Source organism: Hibiscus syriacus, unplaced genomic scaffold (genome assembly GCF_006381635.1).
Source record: "Hibiscus syriacus cultivar Baekdansim isolate YM2019G1 unplaced genomic scaffold, ASM638163v2 tig00111128_pilon, whole genome shotgun sequence".
In the NCBI taxonomy this organism is placed as follows: Eukaryota; Viridiplantae; Streptophyta; class Magnoliopsida; order Malvales; family Malvaceae; genus Hibiscus; species Hibiscus syriacus.
The window spans coordinates 409,475-422,109 of NW_024062989.1; the positions used below are offsets into that span (position 1 = coordinate 409,475).

The following is a 12,635-nucleotide window of genomic DNA, read 5'->3' on the forward strand; positions in this document are numbered from 1 at the left end:
TCGAAACATCATTGAGGAAGTACACAGTGGAATATGTGGAACACATGCAAATGGTCTTTCCATGGCCAGAAAAATAATGAGATATGGATATTATTGGGCTACCATGTACACAGATTGCATTGATCATGCAAAGAAATGTCATAAATGCCAGATATATGCAGACAAGATTCATGTACCCCCATCTCCTTTACATGTAATGACAGCACCCTGGCCATTTTCTATGTGGGGAATAGATGTCATTGGTGCAATCACACCAAAAGCATCGAATGGACATTGTTTCATCCTTGTGGCAATTGATTATTTTACCAAATGGGTTGAAGCTGCTTCATATACCAATATTAAGAGGTCCACAGTCTGCAAATTCATAAAGAAAGAGATAGTTTGCCGGTATGGTCTACCAGAAAGGATTATTACAGATAATGCTCTGAACCTGAACAACAAAATGATGACCGAACTTTGTGCACAGTTTAAGATCAAACATGCAAACTCAGTGGCATATCGTCCAAAGATGAATGGGGCAGTTGAAGCAGCAAATAAGAACATCAAGAGAATTATTACAAAGACTACTGAAACTTACAAAGATTGGCACGAAAAGTTACCTTTTGCTCTATATGCATACCGAACTACTGTTAGAACATCTACTGGGGCAACGCCTTTTTCTTTAGTCTACGGAATGGAAGCAGTCTTACCAATTGAAGTTGAGATTCCATCGCTTCGAATATTGAGAGAAATAAAATTGGATGAATCTGAATGGATCCAAGCTAGATTTGATCAATTGAACCTTATTGAGGAGAAAAGATTGAAAGCTATTTGCCATGGACAGATGTATCAAAAACGGATGATGAAGTCTCATGACAAAAAAGTACATCCAAGAGAATTCCAAGAGGGTGATCTAGTACTAAAAAAGATCTTGCCTATACATAAAGATTTCCGTGGGAAATGGATGCCTAATTGGGAAGGGCCATACGTTGTAAAAAAGGCCTTTTCCGGAGGAGCATTGATCTTAGCAGAAATGGATGGAAAAATTCTGAGAAATCCAATAAACTCGGATTCTGTCAAGAAATATTATGCTTGAAGAAAAAGTGAAGAAGGAAAAAAAAAAAGAGAAAAAAGAAAAAGGGGGGGGTCAAGGTGAAAACCCGCAAAGGGCATCTTGTAACCCAAGGAAGGATTTGAGTTGAAAACCTGAAAAGGCGGCTCAAATGCAGGTTGATATTAGGCATCTGGAAATTGAACTCTTTTACGATTTTGACAGTTTGGAAGAAACTTCACATCTACAAGCATTTCAACAACGTTTGAGATCTTCCAGACAAAAGCTTACATCATTTCTCTAAATTGTGTCAACTTGATTAATTTCGAAATACTTATGCTTATAATTTGTTGAGACATTTGAATTTTTATCATTCTTATGCTTGCCATAACTTTGAATACAATTCTATTTATTTCAAGTTCAATTTATTTGAGATTCAATTTATTTTTGAAAATTCAATTTATTCTTTTCTATTGAATTAACATAATTTTGAAATAATTTAAAGATTTCTGAATATTACTTTATGTTAATACTTTTAAATACATGGAATATAAAGTAAGCAAATCATCACCATCTTAAAGCCATGAACATCAAGATTGTTACACGGGATGTTACCGACAACAAGGTCGAATCCGCCAAATCTACTCATCAATTGCTCCAACTAATCACCATTCAGTTCTTGCACATCTGTTTTCAAAGATATACTAAGACAATAGAAGGCAATCTTTGCAGCACTGATTCCAGCAAAAAGAAACAAGACATTGATATCACTGGGAAACATGTCTCTATACAGATCCTTGTGTATGGTTTTTAAGGAAACCTAGAAACATTTCCACCTCATCAGGTTCAAGTGAAGCAACTTTATTCCTTCCAACCCATACTAGATTCCATTTTTTAGCACTCATCAAGAACATACTTCTGGACATTCGAAGGTGGCTCATTGTCATAAGCTTCAAGAGCCTTACAGATCCTTTCTGTCAATATGGCACTTCTTATACATGTTTATTAACAGTTCAACTTTATTCTTGGATCCCATGAAAGCCACCATTTCTTTGTCAATGGAAAAGCATCATCACATGGAGGAAGCAGAATAAGAGAAAATCTGTTCTTAATTGGCAGAATTATGAATATAGCCCTTTTCAGTGTAGTAGCATGGAAATGCTTCGAATATACAAATTCTGGTTCTACATCGAATAAGCACTGTGATATCCTAGTCCAAACATTAACTGGAACAAATGTAATGTGCTCATAGCATCTTCTGGAAGTGTTCTTTGAGTTATCTGATCTGGTTGGACAGAACCAATCATTTAATTTAGAAGATGAATTTGCCAATAGCATCTTCTGGAAGTGTTCTTTGAGTTATCTGATCTGGTTGGACAGAACCAATCATTGAATTTGGAAGATGAATGTGCTCATAGCATCTTTTGGAAGTGTTCTTTGAGTTATCTGATCTGGTTGGACAGAACCAATCATTGAATTTGGAAGATGAATGTGCTCATAGCATCTTTTGGAAATGTTCTTTGAGTTATCTGATCTGGTTGGACAGAACCAATCATTTAATTTAGAAGATGAATTTGCCAATAGCATCTTCTGGAAGTGTTCTTTGAGTTATCTGATCTGGTTTGGTAGAACCAATCATTGAATTTAGAAGATGAATTTGCCAATAGCATCTTCTGGAAGTGTTCTTTGAGTTATCTGATCTGGTTGGACAGAACCAATCATTGAATTTAGAAGATGAATTTGCCAATAGCATCTTCTGGAAGTGTTCTTTGAGTTATCTGATCTGGTTTGATAAAACCAATCATTGAATTGAGAAGAATAATGTGTTCATAGCATCTTCTGGAAGTGTTCTTTGAGTTATCTGATCTGGTTTGGTAGGAACTACAGAACCAATCATTGGAATTGAAAGATGAACTGCATGATCGTCTTCATTAAGAAGCTTCTTTTCAAGCTTCCTCTGCTTCTTCCTTTTCAAAAATCATAGCCCAAGTTTCGCCTTTTCTTGTAATTGGGATCATTGCATAATGGATTCCCATTTTGTACCGGAAGAAATGTGTCAGTAACATTAGTCATGTGAGCAGCACATATAAAATTTGCCAATTTTGCAATTAATGAATCTGAACCACGTCTCTACATGGCTATTGAAGCTTCAGCCTTTGAGAATCCCATTTTTGTCAAGTATAACAGTTTATTCTCCTCATCAGAATCAGAATTCAAGATTTCTCGGTATTAGAAGAACGATCGATATCTGTGAAATCATCTTGAAAGGTCACTTCATAATCAGATGAATTGTTATTAGAATCAACATGTTGCCTGAATGCAAGCTTACTATTGAGTTTTATTCTCAAGAGGTTTTTATGACATTATATCTACATTTGTCAAAGATGATATATTCTCTGATTTGAAGAAGAAAGATCTATTGGGTTTTTACAATTGAAGAAATACTCAATTCACCAATCTGAAATCAAATAACTTAACATTCATGCATCATATTTTAGTTGTTTACAAAAATAGGTGCATTTTCATTCATTTTCATCTATGTTGAATTTTTAACAAGAATTTCAAAGATTTTAGCAAAGATTCAAATCTATCATTTGATGGATTGACATTGCCAGAGAAGGTTCATAATGAGAAGAACTCATCTGAAGAAGGAAGAAGAAGTTCATAATGAGAAGAATTTGTTCAACCTTTTGTCTGAATTCATCACTTGATGGATTATCGTTGCCATGTAGAGTTCATAATAAGAAGAACTCGTCATCTGAAGAAGGAAGAAGAAGTTCATAATGAGAAGAACTTGTTCAACTTTTTGTTTGAATTCATCATTTGATGGATCAACGTTGCCAGGTAGAGTTCATAATGAGAAGAACTCGTCATCTGAAGAATGAAGAAGAAGTTCATAATGAGAAGAACTTGTTCAACTTTTTGTTTGAATTCATCATTTGATGGATCAACGTTGCCAGGTAGAGTTCATAATGAGAAGAACTCGTCATCTGAAGAAGGAAGAAGAAGTTCATAATGAGAAGAACTTGTTCAACTTTTTGTTTGAATTCATCATTTGATGGATCAACATTGCCAAGTAGAGTTCATAATGAGAAGAACTCGTCATCTGAAGAAGGAAGAAGAAGTTCATAATGAGAAGAACTTGTTCAACTTTTTGTTTGAATTCATCATTTGATGGATCAACATTGCCAAGTAGAGTTCATAATGAGAAGAACTCGTCATCTGAAGAAGGAAGAAGAAGTTCATAATAAGAAGAACTTGTTCAATAATTCTATCACAGAAGGAGATAGATTAGCATCAGCCTTTCTAGAGAAAGTTCATAATGAGAAGAACTCATCAAAAGCTTATTCAACCTTTTGAATGACTCTATCACAGAAAGAAAGAGGTCAGCATCATCCCCAGCAGAAAGTTCATAATGAGAAGAACTCATCTGAAGAAAGAGAAGAATTTATTCAATATCTCCATTATGATCAAGTGAAGCCAAATGGATAAAAAATTTTATTATCTTTTCATCTTTGCCCTATTCTTGTTAACACAAGAATGAGCAAAGAGGGGCAGCTGAAGATACTAATTTTTTACCCATATTATTATTATTATTATTATTATCATTATTATTATTATTATCATTATTATTATTATTAAATATATATTAAATACATATATAAATAATTAATTACAGGCCCAATTACAACTGGACCGCCCCAGTTACAAACAACCAGAACCGGCCCAGACCCAAAAGGAAACCCTAAACCAATTTAGGGTTTCAGTTAGGGTTTCCTAACCCTAATCCCATGCCAGCCGCCTCTGCCTCCAGCCGCCTCTGCCTCCACCGCTGCCACGTCCCAACCGAAGGCACCAGAAGGTCGGCCGTAGCCGCACACGTATTTCCCAAATGGCGAGTCACCACTGGAAGTCCGGTGACTCACCGAACTCTATCCTTCAGACCGGTCCGAGATGAGCACCGGTGATGGCTATAAAGCCATCACCAAACCTGCAAACAAAAAAGGAGAGAGACAGAGAAAAAAGAGAGAGACAGAGCCGGAGAAAGAAAAAACAGAGAAACAATATAGAAAAAAAAAACTACTACCAACGATCTCAGTCAACATCCCACAACCAGCAACCAAAAATAGAAGAAAAAGGAGGAGAGAAACTTACCGAGGAAGACGACCGCCGGATCTCACCAAAACCTTCGAAAAACCGAAGGTATTTTTTTTAGATTTGCTCCGATTGGGAGCCGTTTAAAGGAAAAGATCATCGGAACCGTCATTAGGACGGTCCGATCTACGTTTCGATGTAAAAAAAATTTTCCGGCCACCGAAGACGGTGGCCGGTGGTTGGCGGCGGACGAACGCCGGCTGACGGTTGCCGGCCGGCTGGCTTCTCTCTGTTTTAGAGAGAAGCGAGAGAAAATTTCTCTCTCTCAGAGAAGAGAGAGAGAGGGAAAATGAAGAAATGAAGCTGGCCCTTCGGGCCAGCCGATTTTGGACCTTATATAGGCCTTCCCGAACGACGTCGTTTCGGGAAGGACTATGCGCGTAATTAGACAATAGTTAAACCCCGTCCGTCGTCCTCCTAACTTGTAAACATTACATTTTAGTCACTAAATCGAATTTATAATATTTTTAATTCAGTCTTCGAATTTCAATTTTATTCATTTTAGTCTTTTATATTAAAATAATATATTTAGGATAAATAACAGATTTAATCCCTTAATTTTAATAAATAATATTTTAATCCCTAGTTTATATTTTTAATTTATTTTATTATAATATCCGAATTTTAGATAATTTTATTTTAGTCACTAAATTATTAAATAAGAAAATAGCATGTTTAATCCCTGTAATTCTGATTAATTATGAATTAGGTTTTTCAATTTTAATTTCACTATATTTTAGTCATTTATTTTAAGTATTTTTTATTGCTTTTAAATATATAGTTAGAATTGTAATTTTTTTACTTGTTTATATATTTAAATGTTGTTATAAATATATAATAAATAAATATTTATTTTAAATAAATTATTTTAATATTTAGTTTTCAATATCAAAGAAAAGGATAGTCTTAATACAACTGGATGTCCTATTCTGATATTTTAAAATTAAAAATTAAACAATATTATTTAAATTAATATTTATCAATATCAAAGAAAAGAGCTGTCTTAAGGCACCTAGAAGTTCTTTTCTGATATTTTTAAATAAATAAATATTTTTTATATAATTTTGAAATAATAGGATTATAAATTAAATATATTTTTGAATTTTTAAATTTTAATAATAGAGACAATTTATAATTTAAAAGTACCAATTTTGGGCGTTGTAGGGGTGCTAATCCTTCCCTAAACGTAACCGACCACGAATCCCTTTTTATTATTAAAAAGAATGAATTTTTGGTTATAAACGCAGATCAGATTATTTTTTTTAATTGATGTTTTCTTAAAATTCTTTTTTAAAAAAAAATAATTTTTAGGTATTCGACCTACCTGATCCAAAAGGCCGATGGCGACTCCCAAATTATTTTCAAAACTATTTATTCACATCAATTTCCCCGCCAAGTATAATATTTCGTGCCCGGACGAAAACCGGTTACGACAAAGAGAATTGTGGTTTTTGGTGTGATTTGAGAGTGAGAAGGAGGAGGATATTTATAGGGGAGGGGAGAGGGGGTTTGGCGGGAGGACAATTGGAGTTTGAAATTTCAACGGAAGCCGCGCCCCTTGAAATGCGCCTTCCAACATGTCAAGCGAAGACGTATCCCTGAGGACGAGCCTTCCCCGTGGTGCCACAACAGCTAATACCCCTGGAAGGCGCGTTACAGGAGACACCTTCCATCCATGTAGGCAAGTCGTGTTTCTTGAAACACGCCTTATTCTCTCTCTGTCAGAGATGGGTGCTAGATCGGTAAATTTAGTTGGTTGGGTGCCAGATCAGTATTATTACATGATCAAGGTATTTTTAAGTAAAAAAAATCAAAGATTTCGCTCTATCAAAATAAAATAAGATTTATAATAATTTGTAGTAGTTGTTGGAAATTTATTCTTTTTTGATGTAGATAGAGAATAGTTGGTACTCTTGATAATTTAAGAACCATATATGACGATATTTTGAATGCGTTTAAGCATGGAGGAAGAAAAGAAAGATAATCATCTAAATTTGATGAGAAAAAGAAAAAAACTAATGTTGGAAAAAAAAATAAAAGGAAGTCACTGTTTTACATTAAAACTATAGGTGGGTGATTTTCACGAATATTATTTATGGTTTACTCATTAAGGATGTAACATTTTGTAACTAGTTTTTATTTCCAATTTGAGTGTTTGCTCCGTCGTTGATGCAGAAATCAAAGTGTTTATGGTGGTTAGCAAACTTAGGTGTAAGACAAATAATTGTAGAATCTAATAGTTAGTGATGGATCTAAATTTCTTTTTGAAGATATACACATATATTAATAATATAAAATTTATATATATATATATATATATATATAAATATGATAAAATTTTAGGGTGGACAAACCTATATATTTAAAAAGAAAGCTTCGACTTTTAAGAAGAAAATTTAAGTTTCAAAAAATTTTAAGATCAATACGTGCCCACTCTAACACCAATGTTCATCCATCATTGTTGATAGCTGCTATGTTCTAAAGTTGTGGTAGTTATTTTCACAACGGGTGAAGTCAAATATAATATGTGAACGATAAAATATATCATCTAATATAAATGAATCATTCTAATATAAAATTAAAAAGTATTAATGTATTATACAAAACAAAACAATCACAATAATAAATGAATTATTATTATTTTTTGAAGTTTCAAATTTGATTACTAATAATATTAATATTAAAGATATCAACACTTAATCTAGAGTGGTGGATAGTTTCCTACAGCCAGCAGCGATCGGTGGGGATGAAGTTATTGGCATCCTGCGCGAATAGCCAGGGCACTACCTGACCTACGATGATAGCATAATAACACTAGCCTTGTTTATTGTTTAGGGTTATTGTTGTGATTATAATTAAATAAAGAATTTCATTGGACCGTCGTTAATTAATAATAAATATTAAATTTGATTTTTTGGGATCATGAAAATAAAGAAAAGCGAGAACCTTATTCCCCTTCAATAAGGATGGAGGAGAAGCAATGACCAACAGAATTTGAATCAAAGGTGGTCTTTTAAATACATTATTACATTAAACTACTAATTATTCTTACAAATGCTCTTCCCTTCCACTATATAAGCAACCTAAATTTCATCACTTAGACTCACACCCCAAATATTTATTACAATTGTAAAATTTATTAAATAATTTTAATGGTATAAAATACTACTATTCTTCCTAAAACTTTAAAATTTATATAATTATATTTATAAAATACACATATCTTATCAATAATTAATAAGTATTATGAACAAATATTATGTCTTGTTGAAATCTGAAAAAAATGATAAGTGAAGCCTGTAGGAAAGTGCCAGACCATGCCTTCTTTGTGGGGCAAACACAAAGATTGGCTTGAAATATTTTCTTAATAATAATATTTTTTAAAACATAATATATTATTAAGAAAATATTTATTGAAAATATTAATATATTTTTAATATTTTTGATAAATCGTTATCTACATTATTTTTTTATTGAAAATGTTAATTTCATTATCTAATTTTCGATAAAAAAATAAATAACGTCCAATATTAATATTTTCGGTAAAAAAATATTGTTACAAATAACGCTTTATCAAAAATGTTAAATATTTTAGGTAACACTTAATATTAATATTTTCAATAAAAAATAATGTTTTAAGTATAATTTTAAAAAATACTAAAAAATATTAATATTTTCAAAAAAATATATTTACTTAACCTTATATTAAAGCTGTAATATCTTATACGTCTCGTAGAAATAAAGACAGAAAAGCTAAGCTAACATGTTTGACTGAACTGAGCGGTCTGTGGGGCCAACACATTGAACGCGTTCTGGTGCATGTCATTTAAACCACGTGCTTCTCTCTACAACCCCTTTTTTTTAAAACCCATGGTAGCTTCTATCTATAATAGGCTCCAACCCAATTCCTCTGTGAACCCCAAATTCAATTTCCCATAGTTCTCTCCATCTCTCGGAGTAACTTTATTGCTCTGAATATTTGGGGTTAGTGTTCAAATCTCAGTTTCAGTGACTGCCATAACTACTCTTTGATGCATCAAACCCCAAAGACTCAACTTTGAGATTCATTTGCATCGTGCACAAACTTTGACAACCAAGTTTATAAGAAAATAAAGGTTGTTTCTTTTTCTTGGACAAAGATGGGAGACGATGGTGCTGGAAGAAACCACCAAGTTTCCGACCTCTTCATTGATGTGCTTCCACAAAATGGGTTAAAATGCTACGATGACGATGGCCGTCTCAAACGTTCTGGTACGATTCCATCAAGTTTACTTGGAACTACTCTTCATCTTTTTATAACGCAAGTCTTATTCTATTCACTGTTTTCGGCTTTGCCAGGAACCGTATGGACAGCGAGTACTCATATTATTACAGCTGTCATTGGCTCTGGGGTCCTGTCCCTGGCTTGGGCCACTGCTCAGCTGGGATGGGTTGCTGGTCCAATAGTGATGCTTATGTTTTCTTTTGTAACTTACTACACCTCCACTCTTCTTGCTGCTTGTTACCGCTCCGGTGACCCTGTTAATGGCAAGAGAAACTATACTTACATGGATGCTGTCAGATCAAACCTTGGTAACTTTCAGTTCCATTACTAAATTGGGTTTTCTTCTTTGTTTTAATCTTTAACATCTTTGGTTTCTGCTGTTACTTTTGCAGGAGGGTTTAAAGTAAAGATATGTGGATGGGTTCAATACTTGAATCTTTTTGGAGTTGCCATCGGATACACCATTGCATCATCAATTAGCATGATGTGAGTTCCGAACTTCATGTTTGTTGATTTAATGGCAGAATGTTTGGGTTTTTCTTGCATTTATTGGAAGGCTGAAAGCTGTGTTTTGATATATGACAGGGCTATCAAAAGGTCCAACTGCTTCCATGCGAGTGGTGGCAAAAATCCATGCCATATGAATAGCAACCCTTACATGATTGCTTTTGGTGTTGCTGAAATCATTTTCTCTCAAATCCCTGACTTTGATCAATTATGGTGGCTTTCCATTGTTGCTGCTGTCATGTCTTCTCGACCATTGGCCTTGGCCTCGGTATTGCTAAAGTTGCAGGTATTAACATACATGGGCACTTGAAAATCCTTGTTTCAGTTCTTTATTTGAAACGTAGCTTTTGTCTAACACATAAGGTGTTTGATTTACCAGAAACTAGAAAAATCAGGGGAAGCCTGACAGGGATAAGTGTTGGAACTGTGACTCAAACCCAAAAGATATGGAGGAGTTTCCAAGCACTTGGAGACATAGCTTTTGCCTATTCTTACTCGCTTATACTCATTGAAATTCAGGTATATATATATATATATATATATATATATATACACACAAGTCCACTACATTTTGTTGAACTTAAAACAATATGGTGATCTTATTGCAGGACACACTCAGGGCTCCACCAGCAGAATCGAAGACAATGAAAAAGGCAACATTGATAAATGTTGCAGTGATATGCTGCTTTTGGGGACATGTCCCCTGGAAACCTTTTAACTGGTTTTGGATTCTATAACCCATTTTGGCTCCTTGACATTGCCAATGCTGCCATTGTGATTCACCTTGTTGGTGCATATCAAGTTTACTGTCAACCCCTTTTCGCCTTTGTAGAGAAAACAGCGGCCGAGAAGTTCCCGGACAGTGACTTCATTACCAAAGATATCAAGATCCCGATCCCGATCCCGGGTTTACGCCCTTACAATCTCAACTTGTTCCGGTTGGTTTGGAGGACGGTTTTCGTGATCATTACAACTGTGATCTCCATGCTGCTTCCTTTCTTTAATGACATTGTTGGACTCCTCGGGGCACTTGGGTTTTGGCCATTAACGGTTTATTTCCCAGTTGAGATGTACATTTCACAGAAGAAGATACCAAAGTGGAGCACCAGATGGCTTTGCCTTCAAATCCTCAGCATTGCTTGCCTTATTATCACCATCGCAGCTGCTGCCGGTTCGATTGCCGGAGTTGTTCTAGATCTCAAGTCGTTTAAGCCCTTCTCGACGGCCTACTAGTTCAGTAGAATCGAACTGGTATATGATCATTTATTCCATTCGTAGAAAGCATTTCAAAAAGGATTGGGGAAAAGTAATCTGTTAGGATAGAAAAGAAGGTTCATGTTCATATCATCAAGCCATAATTTGCAGTTGTTAATTACCCTAAGTTCAACAAAAAGGGAGGCCATTGGTCACCATTTCAACTTGTAACTTTCCATATCAATCACTCAATCGAAATGCAAGAAAAGAAAATTCGAACACAAGTTAAAGTTTTAAGTGCTTGGAATGATTGAAAATTGAAAGAAAGACAAGTTTTTTCTTCTCCAAACTCCATTAACACCAACACCATTGGAAGTGCCCATTTCTGTTCAGCACAAAAGTCTTTTCTGCATCTTACATACCTGACCTGACAAAAAAGAATGAGAGAATGAGATGAGTTGCGGAGGTTGAGTTTATAGTACAGTCAAGTTAATTCATGTAATTACTCTTAAAAGGATGCTTAACATGTAGGATATTTTATTTATTATATTATTTAAAGGGTGATGATTAGTGGCAATGGCCAAAAGGATCAGATTCTGATTGCGAGTATGCATATTGGAATATGAAGTCTGGAATATACGGTTGTATTCTAGAATGTGCAACGTGTGCATGTGCTCCTAATGTGAGCGCTGGTGTGTGAGTTGTTATGGCTATTACGAATGTTGGAATCTGTTATGGAGTCAGTTATGAGTCTGTTATTGAGGTAGAGTAAGCTTGAGGGCATAACTTCTATATAAGCTTATTGTAATACAGTTTGTAAGCAACTCTTATGAAAATTACAGAGCATTATTCATTGAGTTTTAAACTTCTCAACATGGTATCTTTCGCTATCGTTCTTGGGAGCTCTTTCTGTTCTTTCGCTGCTTAGAAGGTAGTTATGATAAACCGTGATGGTTCTCCCTCGCTGGTGGAGGTCGTATTGAGAAGCTCTAAAGGCTTCTCCAACAAGAAACTTAGTGTTGAACTCCATGAAACTAATTTTCTTTTATGGAAGCAACAAATATTGTTAACAGTTCGCAACCACCGGTTGGAGCGGTTACTGTTGGGATCGTTGCCAGTACCACCGATAACGGTGCTTGATGGATCAGGTGAGGCAATACCGAATGAACTGTATGAGGATTTCGTAGCACAGGATAATGCTCTTGCATCCTGGTTACCAGTCTGTCTCTTCTTCCTCAATTCCTAGGTGCTGAAACGACGTCTGATGTGTGGACCAAGGTGCTGCAATTCTTTGCTAACAGGTCTACTACTGCTGTGATTAATCTGCACTACAAATTGCAGTCCCTCAAGAAAGGTAATGATTCAATGCGAACATACCTTACAAAAGTAAATGAGGTTTCTAATGCATTGGCTTCTTGTGGTAGTGTTGTCTCTCATGCTGTGCACGTTGCTAGCATCCTTAAAGGTTTACCTCGTGATTATCAA

General features: G+C 34.9%; 1 pseudogene; it reads left to right on the forward strand.

Annotated features, from left to right (window-relative positions):
• The first annotated feature begins 9,324 nt into the window (after positions 1-9,324).
• Positions 9,325-11,278, forward strand: LOC120154332 (annotated as a pseudogene).
• The last annotated feature ends 1,357 nt before the right edge of the window (positions 11,279-12,635 follow it).